Genomic DNA, 20,925 nt, shown 5'->3' with positions numbered 1-20,925 from the left:
TTGATGTGAAAAAGCCATTAAGCGGTGTTGGCTGGCAATGCCACCATGGAGCACAAGACCAGCTCCTCCCTGGGCTTCCTCCTTTCCACGTGCTGGTGGCCATCCTTGCGGCTCTGGTGGCCGTTCCTGCTGGCTGGATCCCCGCTACGTGCTCCTGCTACTCTTCAATATTGTCCCAGCGATCTCGCCCAGTTCCCACCTTCTCTGGGTTTCTTTCTTGGCTTGAAGTCAGAGCACCAGACCACACTCTTACAACACCTTCTATCCATCCCTTGAATTGAAGATCCCTCATTTCTGTAAACTCAATTTTTTTTTTTTTGACCTTGTTTGCTGCCTGCAAAGCTTCCTCCACCTGAGCTTCGTGGCTTTGTAGCAGACCCCCACAACAGTGTTCATTTTCTTGTCCCATCTCCGATGGACTTTCAGCCAGTCTGACTCTTGACATGGTCTGAACTTCAGAATAAATCTGTACCTCTGTGATGGTACAGAAAGCAACACGCTCCTCTCTTGCTCCTGTCTGCCCTTCCTGAAAACGTCAGTCCTTTTTCTATTAATATTCTAGTTATGGAGATTGTTTCGCTGGGTCTCTGGTGGGGCAGTAAGAGCCATTGACCCAAGTCCGGGCTTCCAGCTCTTCCTATTCCCCTCCGCACTCCTGCATTAAGATACAGACCTCTGGGATGTTGGGTGGACTGCCCCATCATCATCTTCATCCCTCTTTTCTACCCCTGGTAGGACTAACCCTATTTCTGCGTGGGTCTAGGTCCTCATTCGAGTCCTGCTTCTTCCCTGCTCTCCTCGTTTGCTGCCTCTGCTCCTCATTCAGGATTTATGGATGAAAGCCAGCGAGTCTCTGTGCAGAGAGCTGCCCATCATGCAGCCCTCTCGCATCTCCACCGGCCTCCTTCTCCCCAGCAAAGGCTGTGCTAGGGCAGAGCAATTTCAGGACGATTTTTGTTATTACTGGGTTGTCCTGGGACAACAGTGAGGACATGGTAAAAAAAAAAAAATCTTTAACCAGCACTATTAGATTTTTTATGGAGAAACCCAGTTTGGAGTCTGCTGGAGACGATCGGCCCCTCCCTGTCCCCTGCATCCTTGCAGCATTGCTCTCATTAAAAATGATTTTTTAAATTAGTTTAGCCCCAACAGTATGTCTCTCCTTGCTGGGCCATGCAGCCTGGCTTTCCTTCCCGAGGACTTTTCCATTCCAGAAACCAACTACAATTCTTTCTTATCCCTTTAGGTTTGGCTGGGTCTGGGCTTGGTGAGATTATATTTCAATTGATAGGCGACAGTAAACATCTTAAAAAAAAAAGCAAAAGGATACTGGTGAAAATGGGAAGAATGCAGTGCTTTATCAGGGCTGTAATAACATTTACTTACAATTTATTTAGCCTACTCTAGTAAAGGCAAAATGTGCTATAATTTAGATAACTTTGAGGGCTGATAAAGGCACAGTTCTTCTAAGGATTTCTGGAATAAATTCATGTAAAGTTTCACTTCAGTAGCAACTGCAAATTGCAAATGCTTCCAAGAAGCAGGAACTCGTTCAATTATTAAGCACCCGGCGGTGCCTGCCTTGAACTCGCTGTGCGGTCGGGCTCGGTGACTAATTACTTTTCAGTAAGATCCTTCTTAGGAGAAGCTCTGCCCCTCCTCATAGCATTGCCATCAGCACTCCGGTCATTAGAAGCAATTAGGACTAATTGTAAGCCTGCATGGACAGAAAGGCTTTAGGGAACAGCAGGAGATGGCAGGGCCTTGCATCTCCCCATTAGATGTGGGTCACGCTGACACGGTCAGGGGGCTGTTTCCCATACATTAAGCTCCAATAAATCTGCTGCCATGGCGAATGCCATTAATTAGTACCCATCTGCAGCCTCAGCAGAAAGGCGGTGGACAACGAGGGTGTTGCGAAGTACCTTCTGCGTTGTAAAGCCTCGCTGAAGGGATGGTGGGTGTGAGCGCTCCCCCAGCTGACACCCTCGACCGAGGAAAGACCTTGTTTTCCGCAATGCTCCGACTGGTATGATGTGCTTCATAAAAGAAAGGGAAAGAAAATAGAAAACCAGATGTTTCCCTCAGTGCATTCTTGCTACGTGCATGCTGACGTTTTAGCCGCCTGCCTTTATATAACGCCATTAGGTCTCCTAATTAACACCTAGCACTCAGACGTAGCGAGGGGTGGAAATCTGGACCAGGCTGTGAAGCATCATGACTTGCAAGCTGGTTTGTTTTTGGTTTTTTTTTTTTTTAAATTGAATTACAAGCAGCATGATGGCTTCTGTCCATAAATCGCAGTCGCTCTGACACCACGTCTCTGAGGAGCGGAGTGCATTAATAGACTTGAAAGTCTCCGAGAAGTGCATCTTGTGCAATTATGGAGCAACATAAATGCTCTCAGGCAGCCTCCGAGTGCGGCGTTAATCCCCCGCTGGAAGGTTTTCAAGTCAAAGCACATCCTCCAGGAAACATTATTCCTTCTGTGTTATTCATAAAAAACACTCTCATATTTTGAAAGATTTTCCGAGGCTGAAGGCATCTCGCACATCGCGGGTGATGCTGTCCTGAAACAGTTACACCCAAGGGAGTGGGCTGGCTGTTTCGCAAAGGCAGAATGGGGGAAAGTTGTACTTTTCCCTTTCTTTTGCTTTCCTCCTCCTTACCCAGGGCAGGATTTCGCTCTGCCCCTTCCCAGCTATTGCTGCAGATGTTGAAACCCCGCTCTGTCGCCATTTGCTCTCCTGTGTGTCTCTATAGCACTGCCCATTCATAAGAATTGAAATTTCAGTTGAATGTATGCCTTGAAATTTCCCTCCTCTGCTGCTACAGAAGAATTTCGGGATGAGGTTCGTCAGCAGAATAATGATACTTTGCACTGCCTTTGCACAGCCCACAAGAGTCCTCTTTCTTTGGGATGGGGAGGAAAGTCCCATGGCTGAGGGAGAGGAAAGGGAACCATGAGTTCAGCCTCTGTTTTTGTCTTTGGCTTTACGCTTCTGAACTCAGCCTGCATCGACATCTGTGCTACGGTTGCTGGCAGCTCTCAGTGCAACTCCTGCGTGCATTAAAAGGTGAGGAAGGGATTCGGAAAGCAGCCCCCGAGCATACAGAAGCAATTGCCACCCGTGGACTCTGGCCACCCAGTTTAGATCCCAGCTCTGCAAACGATTTCTGCAGAGTTCAAAATATTTGTGTCTCGGATTTTGGCTGGCTCTCTGTAAGATGTCAGCAGAGCTCAGATGTAAAATCCCGTCCCTCATCCAGCTGTTTTTTCCTAACCCCACATGCAGAAAAGGATCAGCCTCAGCCCCACAAGTAGAGATGAGTCCCATTTCCAGTGCAGGACACTGAGCTGCTCCTTTGCAAACCCAGCTTAGCTCTTGGACCCAGAGCAGAGTTGGAGCAACCAGCAGAGCCTGGGCAGATATGGGCTTGCTAACATGGCCTCTGCCAGGCTGGAAGCCCCAATTTATTCATCTGTGGACATTTATAATCTCAGACACATGCCATTTTATAATCTCTTTGTACAAGATAAGTGCTGCTATCGTTTGCTGCAAACCGGTTTTAATTGTTCCAAGAAATAGGCCTTCCACCACGTCCTCCAGAGGATTTAACAGCACTGAACTGACTGTAATGAGATTGGTATAATTTCTTTTTATTAAAGCACTTCATGTAGCCCATTCAGGTTTTAGTCTCTGGGACTTTCTTAATGCTCGATTTTCAATAGAAATTATCCTTTTCATTTACACAAGATGCACTCAGGGTCTGTGCATCCAAATATTTGAAGGTCAAAGGCTTACAGTGACCTAAAAGCTGAAAGAACTGCAGGAAAGCTCTTGGTCAGAGAGTGGCAGCAGCAGGCAGGAGACGGCTCCGAGCTGGGAGCCACGGGCTAGTGCACCAAGAGGAACGCTTTCCTTCCAAGGAGTCCATGGGCTTTTTTCCTGCATCCCTTTCCCACATGATACAATACCAATTAATATTGCTAATTCCTGTATAGCTAATTCATATACAGCTGGTTGAATTCCCGCAGGCCAAGGGGATGGCGGCTGTTGTATGCCCCTTGCACAAGGGAGTGCGTGATGGCCATGGCTGGGCTGCCGCACCCGCCATCCCGTGGCATCCCTTAGCTTAGAGCCGAATTCCCCTTCAGCTCTAATACTTTGCAGAAAGCTGTTTGCATCCTACAAGGGAAAAGACGGATGAGCAGCCTTTCGGACTGCAGGAGGAGCCTGCCTGACCATGGAGATGCAGCAACCCGGTGCTGTGCCATCGTGCAGCCGGCTTGGACCAGCAGGACAAGAAGGCCATGGAGGGGCTGGAGCGTGGCCAGAGCAGGGCAGCGAGGCTGGGGCAGGGGCTGGAGCCCAAGGCTGGGGAGGAGCGGCTGGGGGAGCTGGGGGTGCTCAGCCTGGAGAAGAGGAGGCTGAGGGGAGCCCTCATCGCTCTCCGCAACTGCCTGAAAGGAGGCTGGAGCCGGGGGGGTCGGTCTCTTCTCCCCAGGAACAAGCGATGGGACGAGAGGGAACGGCCTCAAGCTGCGCCAGGGCAGGTTTGGGTTGGGTATTGGGAAAAACTTCTTCCCCAAAGGGCTGTCAGGCCCTGGCCCAGGCTGCCCAGGGCAGGGGCTGAGTCCCCATCCCTGGGGGGATTTAAAAGCCGGGGAGATGTGGTGCTTGGGGACATGGTTTAGTGGTGGCCTTGGCAGCGCTGGGTTAACGGTTGGACTCGATGACCTTAAGGGTCTTTTCCAACCTAAATGATTCTGTGATTCTGTGATTCTAAAACTCGTGCCGGCTCACAGCAGCTAGAAATGAGGTGCTGAGGAAGAGGAGTCAATAGATGGTGCTCTTCTTTCGTGCAATATCGCAGCGTGATATTGCTGCTGAAAGGGGTGTCCACCTTTCCCTGCCGCTCTCTAGGCATGGGGGGTGAGGGTCCCCTGGTCCGGGACATTTTGGGTGTCTGCCTCTTGCTCCTTTGCAGCTGGGGAGTCTCCTCTTCCCACCAGGTTATTCCCTCCTGTCAAAGAGCTCCGACCTCCCACTCCCAAATGAACCACGTTTTGTGGGTCCTGGGGGGCTGTCTGTGCACGCTGCACAGCCTCTCTGGAAAGAAAGGAGTTATGCAGCTGTGAAATATTAATAATACATTTTTTAGATCTAATAATGCCTTCCTGAGATATCGCAGAGCCTACAAGAGCTGATAAAGTTTATTTTCTCTGCAGTGCATTATCTGTCTGATGCAGCCCTGCTTGGGAGGACAGCTCAGGGTCACTTGGGTGAAGAGTATTTTTGAACGCACTGATTTGGCTGTCTCTTGCTTAGCAAAATGTATTTCTGCTGCTAGAGCTAATAAAGCGGTTGTTTAATTATTATTTAATGAGCTTGTGCAGGGAAAGCAGATAATCTTCCCTTCAGAAACATCAAGTCCCTCTGCCCAGTGTGCCCCGTTTCCCATGGCTGCTCTGTCCCATCCGTCAGACCCCAACGAGAGGAAAATGCGGCTGTGCCTTTCTCGGCTGCTGCTGCACCACATCCCTGAGTTGGAAAATATCCCATCTGGAGTTTCCATCTGGGAGCTTGTTGTGGCTTTTGGGATGAAAAGCGAATGGGGAACCCACCAAAGGTCTCTCCATCTTCCCTGGTACCTTATATTCTCCTTGGATGTGACTTTGCAGCTGTCTGCGTCTCCAGGCTGCAGCATCATGAAATCCAAGTGTGAATTTGCCCTGGCAAACCTCACCTGGGTTTGTGCAGCCATTTGCAGCCGAGACAGCCCCGGACACCAATTTTCAGGGCAGCCGGGGCCGTGTACACCCAGGCATCCTCGGGGAAGGCAGCGGGAGGGACCGGCAGTGATGCCTGGGCAGGGTGCAGCATTTTGACCAAGTGACAGGTGAAGGGATGGCTTCATCCTCCAGAGCTTTTGAAATCCAGGTATTTGAAAAGGTTCAAAAAAACCTGTTAGGTTGGTTTTTTTTGAAAAAAGATGCACACAAATAGCTTTTATGGAGACTATAAGGTGAACTTGCAAAAGCGTTTGCAGGATTAGGGTGCACGATCCACTGAGAGAGCAGCAGCTCATGGAGTCTCATAGAATCCTGGAATCGTTAAGGTTGGAAAAGACCCTTAAGATCATCGAGTCCAACCGTTAACCCAGCACTGCCAAGGCCACCACTAAACCATGTCCCCAAGCACCACATCTCCCTGGCTTTTAAATCCCCCCAGGGATGGGGACTCAGCCCCTGCCCTGGGCAGCCTGGGCCAGGGCCTGACAGCCCTTTGGGGAAGAAGTTTTTCCTAATACCCAACCTAAACCTCCCCTGGCGCAGCTTGAGGCTGATTCCTCTCGTCTCATGGCATTTGGTCCTGAAAATGTTACCTCCAGAGACTGTGGGTTATCAAGCAAAGCAGTAAAACACCTTCAGCATTAATTGTCCAGGTCCCATATCTCACACCAGCCTTGCTCTGCCCTCTTCATCCCATTGAAAGCTCAAGGGGGGCAACGATGGCTGTAGCAGCCCTGGAGCACTACCAAACCTGGGCCGAGGGCATGGCTGAGCCTTGGAGGATCCATAACTGAGGTTGCTCTACTGAAACCTTTCCCTCCTTGACCTTTTTGCAAGCTACCAGGCCCCTGAGCAGCCCCTGGGCTTCCCACCGCCATGGCACAGTGGCAGGAGGAGGGCGAGATGGGAGGGAGCTGGAGAGGGACCGACTTCCCAGTCCCACCTAAAAGCTTTATGAATCGGGCTCTGCCTCTGAGCTCGTCCATCTGCAGATGGTTGCAGAGAGGTTCCTGGCTTTTCTGAGCAGGGAAATGTATGAGCAGCATTAGGATGAGTGGGGAGAGCCAGGTTTCACAGTAAACTGTGGGACTGCTGAGTTTTGAAGCTGCAAAAGGCCAGCGGGGCTGGAGGTCTGGGAGATGGACATCCAGGGACCTGCTTTGAGAGAGGCAGTTTACGCTGCTCTCTGGAGCACCTGCAATATCTCCAGCAGTGTTTGGTGATGTCTCCATCACCGCCTTCAGCAGAGGTAACTGAGAAGAACCTCCTGGGGTGGATCGAGCTCCCAAAGTGGGCAAGGTCCTCCCCTGGGTGCTCGGATGTATTTCCAAGCCCACGGGTTAAACACAGCCCCTCCAGCCAGCTCCCGCTGGGGACTGCATCCTCGCACTACGTCCTCCTGCCTCCACCCAAAGAGCGTGGGTCTCTCCCCAGCTGTGACGAGCTAAACCCCATCTTGCTCCACCTGGCTGGCGATGCTCGGCAGCAGATCCCCGGGACTGTCAGGTTGCATGCCCACCTCCACACCCCTGCTCACGCGAAAGGGACAACTGAGTTTTTCTTTGCCGATGCATTTCCAGAACAAATTGGTAGCTGTCTGCTTTCACCCCACGTCCCTGTTCGTGGTGTCTGAGTGCAGGGAGCAGCTCATCTCCCTCATCTCCCTGCAGCACGGAGGTGGCCGGGGCCAGGGCCAGCTCCATCCGTGGCACTGTGGGTACACACGGGTCACCGTCCCCGGCCAAGCCGACAGCAGATGGAGCAAACCCAACAACCAGGGGTGAGGAGGAGGAACACACAGCAAAGGTTGGTGGGGACGGGAAGGAGCTGTGCCAGCAGCCAGGCAGAGAATCGCGGGGTTCAAGCAAGGAGAGAAGATCCCCGATGCCTGCCCGCAGCCCAAACACACGAAGGCACCAGAAGAATCCCAAAGGGAGAAATCTCAGCTTCCCTTTGACGGAGTTAACTGGGCCTGCCGGTTTGTTAACTCCTCTGGTTCTTATCTGGAAATGCCTTAGTGCAAAAAAGCGATGGGGAGAGTTACTGAAAAATAAATAACCCAGGGTTATATAAACAAACACTCCCCATCACAAATCCCAGGCTAACACCACAGCTTCGAAAGTTAAAGAAATAAATGCAACAAATTGGAATAAGAAAATGAACGTCAGCAAAAAGCCCGGGAGGGATGGGACCCTTTTGTGGAGGGGAGATGGGACGGGAGCCAGAAGACGGAGTGAAAGCAAAGACCAGTTAGGACTGGGACAGCATAAGCAGTTTGCAAAGCCCTGTATCAGCAAACCACATGGGCAGCTCTGTCATTTTTGGATTGCAACTTCAGAAGGAAAAAAAGAACCCTCCCATTGAAAGAGATTGCAAAAGTTTTGGTTAAAACGTGCTCCAGCTTTTGAAATTGCAGCCTAAGCCCCACCTCCACACACCCATCCCCACCTCCAGGCTGGGAAGTAAAAGTACTGAATGGCCCCAGCAGCCGCTGACAGAGGGAAACTTTTGCTCCCGGCGCAGTGGGATTGGGATCGGGAGAGTCCTGAAATTGTGAGTACGGCAGCAGCTGCCCATTGCACCATCCCGATGCCGAGGGTGGCTTTGGTCCTGAGCCCGCTCGGGGTCTGCCTGCGATCTGCAGGACGGGTTTAGGGTTGGGGAGAGGTGAAGTTTCTCACGCTGCTTTTCCCCGTGTTGTTTTGCAAGACTCGGTGAACCCATTTGGCTCAGGAGCTGGATATTTCCAGCAGCTTAAAAGCTAAAGGGGGGAAAAAAAAAAGGAGCAATTACAAATATTCTGCACGCCTGCTCCGTGCCGGCTTTCTGCACATGTATTTTGTCGCTTCCGCTCTGTTTGTGCTTATTTATTTGAATATTTTTTTCCAATAAGGCAGCTCCACTTATTTCTCCCTTTGCAGGGAGTTTTCCCAGTCCCTGAGGCTGCCATGGTTGGTTTCTCTTACAGTTTTGCTTCTTCTTTTATGGGAATGCCTCTTCTCACCCCGGGTCTTGGCGGGCTGGGGGGGAGGATGCTAGGCAGGTGTGGACCTGACCGTGCCTGGGCTGGCACAGTGTCGGTGCCACACGGGGACCCGGGCCAGACCCAAGCTTCTCCAGCAGTGCATTGCTTGGGAGAGGAACCGATTCAAAGCAGGATCACCGTGTTGGTTAGAAAAAGCTGATGTGACCTCCTGGCCCTGGGAAAATTGGTGGCAGGGAGCAGGAAAGGGTTGACGCCGGGGGGAAAAGCCTTTCCACAGCTCTGCAGGCTGTGGGTGAAGATGCAAACAGCCCAGGACCAGGGTGATGGGTTGTGTCCCTTTTATTTAGGTGCATTGGCTGCTCAGGGGAGGTGTGGGCTCAGCCCTGTGTTCGGGGCCGAGCTGCCGTTTCTGCCTGCTCCTGCCAGTGCCCTGCTGAGTTTTCCCTAGCTGGAAAAGGTGAAGCAGGCTTCTTGGTTTCTCCTGCGTCTTGCAAATGGTGGAGCTGGCGTGTCCCTTGGCCAATGCTGAAAGCCTCGGAGGTGGGCATAGCCTCCTGGGAGTCAGCTGTGGGACCAGCCTGTCTTCCCTGTAAACCCTGATTTTTAACAGTTAAAGGTGAGGCTAAAGGCTGGAAGAAGGTGCTGCGCTTCGCACAGCCCAGCTGATCATGCGTTGGCCACGCTTACTGCCCTGGAGGGGTTCAAGGCCAGGTTGGATGGGGCTCTGAGCAACCTGGTCTAGTGGAAGGTGTCTCTGCCCATGGCAGGGGGTTGGAACCAGATGATCTTTAAGCTCCTTTCCAGCCCACTTCTGTGATGTTGTCAGGTTTCAGCTGTTGTGTCCCTGGTGGGCATGGGGACAACGGGGATGGCTGTGCTGGGACATGGAGGGGGGGAGATGTCCCACCCTGGGCTGGGGCTGTTGCACCCCTCTGCTTCCAGCCCCTGTGGATCTGGTGGGCCGGGGGCAAGGCTTCCCCATCCTGCGCACTTACATCCAGGTTGTAGGGAGAGGGAGCAGAGGGTTATTTTGCATTGGCACAGGCTGTCCAGGGACATGGTGCCATCATAGTCCCTGGAAGTCTTCAAAACACGTGTGGATGTGGTGCTTAGGGACGGGGTTTAGAGGTGGGCCTGGCAGTTAGGGTAACGGTTGGACTCGGTGATCTCAGAGGTCCTTTCCAACCTTAGCGATTCTGTGATTCTACGATTTTATGATTCCGTGATTTGGGGAGACCTCAGGACACAGAGTCAGGGTTGCTCAAGGATGCTTTATGTCCATCTGCAGAGGCTGGAAAGCCTGTTACTGCAGTTCCTGAGCAGGTTTCTCTTCGCGTAAGAGGCACGTTATGCCCAAGGCTCTCTGCAAGGTGCGTGTAGGGATGCACACTGCATCTCCTATATCTCTGGTGTTTTGGGGCAATTGCTGTGTCAGAGGGCACATCCCTCCCTCCCTCCTGTCTCACCTGGACACGTCTGAGGCACCTTTTCACAGCGTGCATGGGTTTGCAGCCCTGCCAGGGGCTTTCTCCAGCTGGAAGTCCTGCAGTGCACTGGGAAATGAGTGGGATCTCTGGAGCATGATGCTATCAGGTTCTGCTGCTTCATGTCCAACTGAGCTCTTCACTGCTGCTCTTAGTGCTCCAGGTCCAGGAAAACGCCAGTCAAGGACGTTGAAGTAAATCAAAGAACAAGGGCAAATGAGGCAAAAAAGAGAGATGCTTAGGGCTGGTTATGAGCAGAACCAAGGACACCCAGCCATACAAACAGGCCAGAGCTGAGCTCCTTCAGGAGCTTATCAAAATTTGTGTCTGTATTTCACCCTACCAGCTGTACATGATAACCTCCTACAGCATCCACTTGAGGCAGTGCAGTGCAGCTCGCCCACAGTTGCTGGTACAGCTCCAGCGGGCAATGGAGCATCCTTTATCCAAGCTTCCATCAGGATCTGATTTCTCACCAGTGGTCCAAGCCGTATCGATCTGCTCCAAAGGGCCTTTTATCAGCTATTTGCAGAAATTTCATGACTGTATTTTTTCCCACTCCCTGCCCTGCACTGGTCTCTGGTGCCTTGTGCTCAGGTGGAAGATGCCAGAAAGGTGAAAAGCATTAGAAAGGAGCATTAGAGAATGCGCTCATAAAGCTTCTGAAGGGCTGTTGGGGGAACCACTGGCATCAGGCTGGCTGTGAGAGCCCTCCTGACTCCCAGTCCTCCTCCTTCTTATTTATTATTTGGATATTTTGCAATGTGCTCTCATTTCTATTCATTTTCCCTCCTACACTTCCAGTTTTCTTGCCTTTGCCAGCCATGCTGATGGGCGTGGGTGGCATTTCCAGGCTCTGAAATGCTTCGTCCTGGCTCACTTGAGCACTCGTAACCCAGCCATTCAGTCTTGCTGGGCTCCTTGGTCTGCTGCCTCCCCTGAAGCAGCCCAGGAGTCTCCAGGGATCCTGGTCTGGTCAAAAATAGATGCCAACCCCCCTTTCTCTCTGGTTCCTGGCTCCCAGTTTGGTCCCAGTGTCTCCCTGGGGGTGCTGGTCTGCACCATGCTTCTCTCGCTGCAGCTCGGCAGCACATCCCAGCTTGATCCTGAACCTGCTGCATGTGCCCTGGCTTAAGCCATCCCGTGGATTAAATTCTTAGTGTCTCGAGCCATTACCTTCCTAAATGTGGACTTGAGGGATGGGTTGGGAGCCTTATGACCCATCTTGGGACCTGTCGTCAGCCCCCAGGCTTTGAAAATGTCAATTTTCAAAAGAAATGGAGACAGTGGTGTAAGATGCTGCAAAGCAGCAAGAGCAGCGAGGGGAATTTCTGGCTTGAAACATGATTCCAATACTGCAAGGCTCTGCAACACCCTCCGGGAGAGATCGATAGTGGGTGGCTGGCTGGAGAAGCCCCGGGACAAGATTGCTCAAAGGGATGCAGGAGAGGGCTTGCCGCCGGCCAGGTGCCGGGCTGCGGACAGGCAGCTCAGCTGGGGCCAGATGTGGCTCCAGCTGCAGGTCTGGGGACTTCCAGAAAATAATCTCCTTTTTCACTGGGCTTCCTTGATCCGTCTGAGCGTGCCGGCCTGTACCTGCTCTCGGGGTCAGCAGGAGATGTTTCTTCCAAAGGATGTAAAAAAACCTGGCAGCAAAAAGAAAAGAAGCAATAACCCTCCATAATAAAGACGACTTTCTGCAGTCCATTAATATTAAATAATGGAAGAATGACATTTAGTTGTGACATGAATTAATTCCCCCTGCTGCCCAAAATATCGGCATTTCTTCCCTTTCCCGTGCCAGCTCCAGCCCCCGATGGCTGCGCTGGGCTGGGACTTGCTCCAGCGCTTGCTCCTTGTCCCAACGTTGCCCCATAATGTCACCAGCTCTCCTCCACCCTCAGTGTTCCTCCTGGGTTTTTATAAACAGCTCCTCTCTGCCTCTCTTTTGCTGGCTAAGGAAGTTTTTCACTTCTCCTAAGCTCTACTCTCAGTTCCCTGTTCATCGTAGCAGCATTTCTCTGCACCTGCCCTCTCATCAAGTCCTCTTGCCTGTGGGCCGGCATTGTTCACAGGTCCCAGTGAAGCAAATCTTACTGGTCTCCCCCCAGAATTTGGGGATGCTTTGACTGCTAATCTATGGATTAGTCTGGAGGGAGAAGAGAGCCACCCTTGAATGTCCCATGGAAATAAATGGGTAGGAAGCAAGTGTATTGGTGTGTGGGTGCTCCTCACGCAATACTCAGCATCAGCTTGGGGGATCAGGTCCATGGTCCTGGGCAGACCGTGTGTGCGGATGGAAAATCCGGCTGCTTTTTTTTTTTTTTGTTATAGATAATCTATAGCAAACATCATCTAGATTGCTCCAGGAAGACTGTGCTCCAGGAAGCTATTGGGACTTTGATTCAGGCTGCGTGTACAAGGCACGAGGCTTTTGCAGCGTCTCCTGCTTTTCATTTTGCAATTGCTTCCCCTTTGAAAAGTTAGATTTTCTCGTCGGAGTGTGTTTGCATCCGTCAGGCTCTGGAGCCCCTCTGGCTGCTGCCTTTTTCTCGCTTTCATACGTTTCCTCCAGCTGCTCCTTGCAAACAGCACTACAAAGTCACAGCTCTTTGGAAACGCTCAGCAAAAAGCCTGTCTTTTTCTCAGTCTTCACTCCTGTCCAAGCATCAGTAAGGTATGGAGGAAAAAAATTATCAGGAAGGTATTTACGGTGTATAAAACCCCAAATTAAAAAAACTCTGGTTTGGGATCACCTTCCTTCAGACTTCCCTAGGCAGATGTTTCTCCATAGACTCGAGCACCGTGTCTGCAGCCTAGGGAAAGGCAGGTCCCCGCTGGGGAAAGGGCTTTTCATACTTAATTCATCATTTTAACTCCTATCCTGGAGGTTCTGAGCTGCTTGAAGCAGGGAGTATTTCCCTGCCAAACACACAGGAGGTGGTGCTAAAATAAGAAATCCCCACCGAGGATACAAGACATCACTTTTCTGTAGTACACACATCTGTTCGTTCCCCGTACGAGAGTATGCTCAGCATCTGGCATGGTCCAAAGGACAGGGCTAACCTTTTATTCAACATACTGCCTAAAATCTTATAGAGAAGGAGTAAAACTTGCAAAGCCGTGAGCTCCCGGTCTGGCAAACGTCCTACATGTCCTTGAGCTGAAGCGCATTTCCCCACAGCACATCTGCCAGCACAAACAAACCCATAGTTCACACGGGGAGAAACAAGGGCAGGAGCTGCGCCGAGGTTTCACGAGACGTTGCTTTTGCACGGAGCGGGATGCATCCCGCGAGAGCTTGGGAAGCAGCAGGAGTGAGACGGAGAGCAGAGGGTCTCTGGAGGTACCAGACCCCCGCGGCTCTGGAGCCCTGAGCAGCCTTTGAAAATGAAACCCTACAAATGATTCATGTTATTATGCAATTCCCAGCCTTGCCGCTTGTGCAGCTTGCTGAGATTGGGGATCTCAGCCACAACACCTCCCTCGCCCGTTCCCTCTGCGCTCCGAGCCACTATTGCTCTTGGGTGCTTTCCCCTCTTGCAGGCGAGGCCACCTCAGCCCTTGAGATGAACGCTGGCTTCTTCTCAAGGATGCATGATGATGGTAATCGCCACCACGAAGGTCATCCAACACATGGGGACAGCCCCGTGCCGTGTTTGTGGCTCTGCTGGCCTTGATCTGCAGGGCTACAGAAAAGCTGCATTCTCTCTCAGAAACGACCACCAAAAAGCAACCCATTTTTTTGCAGTGGGGAGACCCTCTCTCTTTCATCCTCCCATGTGTTCCCCCAGGGAAGGAGTGCGACTGCAGCTGATCTCACCTGACATCAGGCCGCTGGACTTTGCACCGTGTCCTCAGGCTGGATAAGTTGCTGCCTTTGCCATTAACGAATAGACCTTGAGGGTGTGACTGGCTGTCATACTTGGTGGCCACGTCGGGTGGGGTTGGGCTGTGATGGTCTCTCTGCTGGATGCAAGCGTAGTCCAGGAGGTGGCTCAGGGGCAGGTGTCCCCAGTGCAGATGTAGGGTCAGGTGAAGCCCACAGCTTCATGACGGCACCCACAGCTCCAGCTCCTCCACATGACCCTTTTGCAGTGCCTCATCTCCATGGGGGATGGCGTGAGAGCTCCCATCTCTGTTTCGGTACCGCCAGGTGAGCTCCAACCCCTTCACCACATCTTCCAGTGCTGGAGCAGGTGAGGACACCTCCAAGAAGGGCTCCAGCATCTGGCAGGGCCTGCCGAGGAGGGGAGGGAGGTCTGTGAGACCTCATCACAAAAATGGGGAGGAGGGCTTCACCATTCCCAAGTCAGAGGGGGCTGGGGCTGGCAGGGACCTCCGGAGAGCAGCCGGTCCTGCCCGCACCGGAGCAGGGCTGGTGCCTCTTCCTCATCGCCCGTGGTTGCGTTTCATGGGTTTCAACACCAGTTTTTCTCTTTCTTCTAATCTTTTAATTTCTCAGTAACAGATTACCTTTTGCTTAGCTTTATGTGGGGTTTCCGGGACGTGTCAGCCCTGACACATTCCTCATTATAAAGAGTCACTGAGCTGGGCTGATCTCATTTTCACTTTCTTTTTGCCAGTTGGTGCAAAATGGAAACAGCTTTCGGGCACATCTACACATCCATTTTATCCCTCCGTCTTTTTCCAGGGAAGGAATGATGTGTATATATTGGATTATAAAGCATCTTTGCACCCACATTTTCCAAGCCGGCTTCCCATTTAACACAGGCATGCTAATAAATACACACACTGACACTATTCCAGTTTTACCACCGGTGAATGTAAATTATCTAGAAATACAGCAGAAGGAAGACAGATTACGGGATATTTGCTGGCATTTTGTCTCCCCTGCTGGGATTTAATTTGCTGTGTTAGATTCGCCGTTATTTACTCAAGCTCTGCTGAGCCCAGCGCGTGCTTTTCCTTGTTCAGCTAACAGGAGCTGCGCTGCTATTAATAAAGGCGTTGTGATAGATTTATGTCCTCGGGAATGGGACAGGAGTCTGGTGCCACCGAGCCCGGTCCCCTGCTATCGCGGTCGGGACCATTGTGCAAGTCCCAGAGAAACTGGGAGGTTTTGGGGTACTTCTGTTGCCCTGGTGTCAAAGAAAGGACAGCCTGGGGACAAGTGGAGCAGCGTAATCTGTGCTGCAAATGTTTATGGGATCATCTGGCCAAGCTCTGTATGTATGGGGGCTATTCCCCAGATTGTAGCCCCCTGCTTTGCCACTTTGCAGGTCGCTGGCTCCTGGGAGCGGTGACGTCAGGCAAGCAAGGCTGTAATTAATGGCAATCTTTCATCGTAGCCTGACGGCATCAGTTGGTGTGGGACTGGCCTGCTGGCAACGTCCAAGCTCAGCTCCCTGTACCCACAGCACCCGGGGCTTGTCGTGCCAGGCTCTGCCTTCCCGAGAGATGCTGTGACCCAGGCCAAAAATGTGGAGAAAATGGGGCTCTGAGGACAAATCCTTCATGCATAACTAAAGGAATAATATCAGCTGATGGATCTGCAGCATCAGGCACCTTTGCTCTCTGAACAACCATCCATCCATCACCTTCCCTGGAGTAAATGAGTAAATCCTGCATGTGCTTGGTGGCTGCTGGTTGGGGTCCTGCTGCATGAGCCGCTCCACTGAGTCCCTGCACCGAAAACGTGGTCTCCCAGAGGTCATCCTTGGTGAAACCCGGCCACCCGTGCACCTAGCTAGACTCCTAAACACCGCTGTTGAGCACGGAAAATCCCTCTGAGTTTTATAGGAGAAGCAATTTTGCTTGAGAGTTTACTTGCAGGTGTATAAAGAAGCAATTTTCTGCTTCATCAGGGTGCAGCGCTGGCTTTAAAGGGCTTTGTGCCAGGGTCAGTAACACCGCTTGCGGTCACGGATCCTGCCACTTCTGCCTGTCGCCCTGCATCCCACCCAACACCAGCCTCACGGGGGCTGGTTCTCCCTAGCAAATGAATTTCACACTCCTGTGATTTGGGGGAGAAAAGGTGAAACACACCACTGAGAGCTCCAACAGAGCAGCGTTTGGCGTCATAAATATCTCGCTGGGCTGAGGTACCTCTCCCCTCTGATGTGTGTGAATGAGCACGGCCGTGTCGGAGCTGATGGGTATAGCTACACCCAAGAGAGCGGTGCAGAAACACTGGGGTGGGCTGCAGCAGCTGCTTCGCCATGGGGCTTCGCTCCTCGTGGTCGAGGAGGGGAAAGGAGAACGAATAACGAAGTGTTTGGATGAAGATGCTCAGAGGGGTTTCTCAGAGCAGAACTGCAGCACCGGGCTGCTCTGTGAGCTAGTGAGATGCGGAGGTGTGATGGGGAGCAGATGTCTGTGCTTGCCATCCATGGTGAAGACTATCTCAGGAGGAGGAGACCCCCGCTGCTAAGGCACCTCCATCGGGAGGTGTTCAGGGAGAAAAATTCCTTTGCCATCACTCTTTTCCCCACCGTTGTGTTTCTCAGACATCCCTTCCCATCCCTGTATGGGGCAAGCTCATCCCCTTTGGTGAGCAAGAGGCCATCAGCTCTCCAAGCAGGCTTCCAGCGGCCGTGTTGTCCTGATTAGTGTCTCACCAGGAGCAGAGGACTGAAGTCAAGCAGTGGCATCTACTCCAGCTTTGCAGAGATGTCCCATCGCCAGCACCAATAGCCCAACATGCAGAAGCCACGTCTCTGGGGCTGGCTGGAGGGAGCTCGGGGAGGAGCGGGGGTGCTGCCAAGCTCGGGGCAACCTCTGCCCTCACTCCTGCAGGCAGGGATTTGCCTGTGGCTGGAGCCCCGTTCTTCAGCCACCCCAGACCTTTAGACAGCATTCCCCAGCTCGCAAACAGCAGCCTCTGATGTTCATTAAACACATTGTATAATTGTGGTATGTTGTGCAAACACAGCCTAATTGCTCTCGGGTGGCTAATTAAGATAGGTGGGATGGTCATTTCGGTCTTGTGTTTATAAACGGTGCTGGCGTGCTGCATTCACGGCGTCTGCAAGAGCCTGGTCTCGCAGCGCCAGGGTTAGTTCCTTCCTTGTGATGCTGCAGACGTGGTGTCACTGCTTGCAAAAAGGCCTTGCAAAAACGCTTTTCTGGGAAGGAGCTTACTCACCTCCTGCAGCTGTGAGAGGCACCGAAGCTGCCCCCGTCATGGCACCCTGAAAAGCAAACACAGTGTTTTACTTAAAACCTCTGCTGTTAAGTTGGTCTGACACCCTCCACATGCGGTTTTGAGCTGGAGGAGGCGGTTTGACGTGGAGCAGATGCTCGGCTGCAGGGATGCTGTGGAAGTCGTTAGGAAGTCCAAGCTCTTGCAGCAACATCTCAGCTTGTGCTTTATTGTTTAAGACAAAATTCCTTCGCGGGCACAGTGGGGTGCAGCCTGCAGAAGGTGCGGGGAGGAGCAAGCAAGGGTCTTTGCAGCACCCTTTCCTCCCCAGCGTGGCCAGGGAATGGCGCCCGCTGTGCTAAGTCAGCCCCCGCTGTTGCAACCCATGGCCTTTGCCTGTCCCAGTTTATCCACTCTTCCCCAAACACTTTATAGGGGCAAGTGTCTATTCCCTGGCTTGTTCTTGTGGAAACTGAGGCACAAAGATGGGAAGCAGCTTGCTCCGGAGCTGAGGTTGGCAGCGGGGTGCTGTCGGTCCTGGTCCTGCAGGGCTGGTCTGGGAGCGGGTTTGGGTCAGGGTCTCTGAAATCAAGGGCTGGCACTCCGGGACTGACTATTTCTCACCTTTTCCCATTGCACTGGCGTAGCCCGTGTGCTCCATGGGTACCACGGTGAACGCACGGGGATGCTTGGAGCAAGGCAGGAGTAGCAATTCCCACTGTGTGTCCTCTTCCCAGGATGCTCCCTTGGGCCGTCAGGGAGCTGAGGGCTGCAGACCCGCACCAGGCACATCCCCCCCATGCCAGTCCTGTTGGGTTTTGGTCTTTTTGCTTTCCTCTCTCCTTACTCTGATGCAGGTACATCTGCTGGTATTTGCTATCTCATCCTTCCTTTCTGCCTCCTTCCCCTGCCGTACCCAGCCTGCAGCACCAATCCTGCAGCACCAGTTCTGCCTCCTTCCGCAGAGGAGCAAATTCAGTGACACCTCTTGACCTTACCCAGGAGAAATTGCATTAATCGAAAATAATCTTCCTTTCCATCTGGAGACGTCCATCCACTGGGAGAAAAATGCGGCTCTTGCCAAGCAAGAGCCATCCCCAGAGGAGATACAATGTGTTATGGGAGAGCTGGGCTGAGCAAAATGGGCTCGATCCAGTCTAAGGAAACAAGAACCAGACTGACCTTAGCATGCTGTTATCTTCATGCAATCTTTTTTATCAATTAAGTCTTATCTGCCTTTTTATTTGGTCTGCTCATTGTCCTTTGTGCTGGATCAAAGTACTTTTCTGTTTCATTTTTTTCTTAAAGAAGCGTTGTGGATGAACAGTATCCGAATGCAATCGGTTATTCTCCTTTTTAACGGCTGGCAACCTTTGCAGCATTTCAGATCCCTGCTGAGTGTTTCCCCTCGGGTCTCTCGGTGGCTCACCCACCTCCCTCTTTCGCAGGCACTGCCCACTCTCAGGTAATACTGAAATGGAAGTAGGAAACCGTGCCGAAGGCGAGATGAAGGGGTGCATGGTGGGATGGAGTTGGACTTGGCTGTGCATCCTTGGCCACCAGCTGCTGACAGATGATGCAGGTCGTCCTTAACGCAAGGGACTCCCCTGGAGAAAGAAGAACCGAGTTCCTCCGTGGCAGTGTGGGAAATTTGGGGTGATTGTGGTGCACAGCAAAGGGCAAGGGGCTTTTACACCCTGTTTGGGCAGGGATTAGTGAAAATGTTTCAACCAGTGCTTTCTATCATTTTCTTCTACCAAGAAGACTATGAAAGCTGATTAGGGAAGAGGTTGGACTATTTCCAGATGTTCCAGCTTCATGGATGCCCTGAAGGGTTAAAGGATGCACACATCTAAAGGAAGGCCTGGAAAGGATGGGCAGGGGGACCAAAATACTGCTAGAGACCACAGGATTTGTTGTTTGCAGGTCTGCTCGAGCGCGTCTTTGGTGAGGAGGGCTAGCAAAGACATTAATGCAGTTAACAAGGGAAAGAAGGGCATTAAGCCTACAGTGGTTACCAGCTCCATGAACATGCCCGTCCCTGCAAATCTGGGCTCAGACTCCTTTTGGTTTCCTCCCTTGCTACCTTGGCACCCTTTTTCTTTCCCCTGTGTAGCCCCTGAGCTTTCAAGAGGCTCCAGCAACAAAGTCGGTAGCTGTAAATAATTAATCACAGCGCTGCTCCCAGAGGCAGGCAATATTGGATGCCGTGGTCTGGAGACAGGCAGGTGTTTTTGCTCCTGCACTGCTTAACCCTCCAGAGGTTCAGGGGAGCTTTTCATGGATGCTTTAATTTACGAACGAATTTACTTTATTGATCCCATCCTGTATTTTGTTGTAGCAATATCTCGTCTCTTGAAATGGGGCTGAGGGCAGCAATTGCTTTTTGCAGAGGATGCCATGGAGCTTGTAACTCAGTGGTATGCAGGTCCCCCTCTTGAATTTACCTCTCCTGTGCTGTGCACTTAAGGGTTGTATAAATGCCACAGTTAAGACAGTCTCCTCTTGCTCGAATTTACATCAGCCCATACATTTGTTAATTTGTTTGAGGCTACGGTACTTGCTCCTTTGCATCTCATCATGGGGAAAATAGAATTACGCAAAATAATAATGTAAAGCCTTTCACCTCATTTGCTGTGGAGCTTGCAGATGCCGCTGAGATGGAAACATCTATTAGAGTGTACTGCACAACAAGCTAAAGCCTAATGGGTTTAACGTGCCTCCAAACAATACCGCTTCCTGAGCAGGAAGTCTGGGTACTAAAAACCCAACAAAAACATCGTCCTGCCGCACATCATTCACTCCACCGGTGCAGCCAGGGAGGAGGGAGCGCAGATCCGAAGGGAAGGAGGTCAGCGGTGCAGGGAAGGGGACGGTGGCTGCCCGCAGATTTACATTTCTTTGCGTGGTTAAATTTAGGTGGTGGTTGGGAGGCAGAAAGCAAGCACAGAAGGATTCTGCCAGGGACGATGCAAAAACACCGTGGGTGAAAACGAGAGGCAGGAAAGGAGGGCTTTAATCCATCGGAGACCCAGTGTATGGAGGGATGGAGAAGGGCTTGCTGAACTCCCCTCCTGCAGGCAGGAGCTGCCTGTGCCTCCTGCCTCTGAGCCCATAGGGGACTCCCCAAAACCCACCCTCATTTAGGCATTTAGGTTGTCTGTAGCCTGCTCTTGGGAAGGCAGTTTGGCCAGCCAGCGTCTCCAAAGCTGCTTGACCTCATGCACACACTTCTGCACGCCTTGCCCTGGTGCATCCATCAGCCCTGTGTGATGGGGAGCTGAAACCAGTTACATCCCATGAGGACATTTAGCGGCAAATGTGACCTCAGCTGCAGCTGGTGAGCTTGGCCTCACCTTGGTGGGATCTTCGTGTCTGGGCAGATCCCTCACACTTGGCCCAAGACTGCTCCAGCACCGTTCAAGAGCTGAGCTAATTCCCAGCTGGGTTTTTTCCTTCCAACCCCTTTTCCCGTCTCTTCAATGCTGTGGGTATTTTTCTCACTCTGTAGCATTGACCTTCAACTACAGTGTCGCTGTGTAATGCCTACTGC

General features: G+C 51.9%; 1 protein-coding gene across 1 annotated transcript in view; it reads left to right on the top strand.

Annotated features, from left to right (window-relative positions):
- Window positions 1–8,209: 8,209 nt before the first annotated feature.
- The window catches only part of SLCO2B1 (solute carrier organic anion transporter family member 2B1), a 61,771-nt gene continuing 49,055 nt past the window's right edge, over window positions 8,210–20,925 (top strand). Inside the window, exon 1 of the mRNA XM_087757252.1 lies at window positions 8,210–8,350. The gene's annotated coding sequence lies outside the window, so the exon portion shown is untranslated. The remainder of the gene's footprint in view (window positions 8,351–20,925) is intronic.

The sequence above is a fragment of the Nipponia nippon genome, unplaced genomic scaffold (assembly GCF_047370975.1).
Source record: "Nipponia nippon isolate SJK-2023a ecotype South Korea unplaced genomic scaffold, ASM4737097v1 scaffold_2, whole genome shotgun sequence".
NCBI classification, from domain to species: Eukaryota; Metazoa; Chordata; class Aves; order Pelecaniformes; family Threskiornithidae; genus Nipponia; species Nipponia nippon.
The sequence above is the reverse complement of the archived record's forward strand: the minus strand, read 5'-3'. Positions and strand labels throughout refer to the sequence as shown.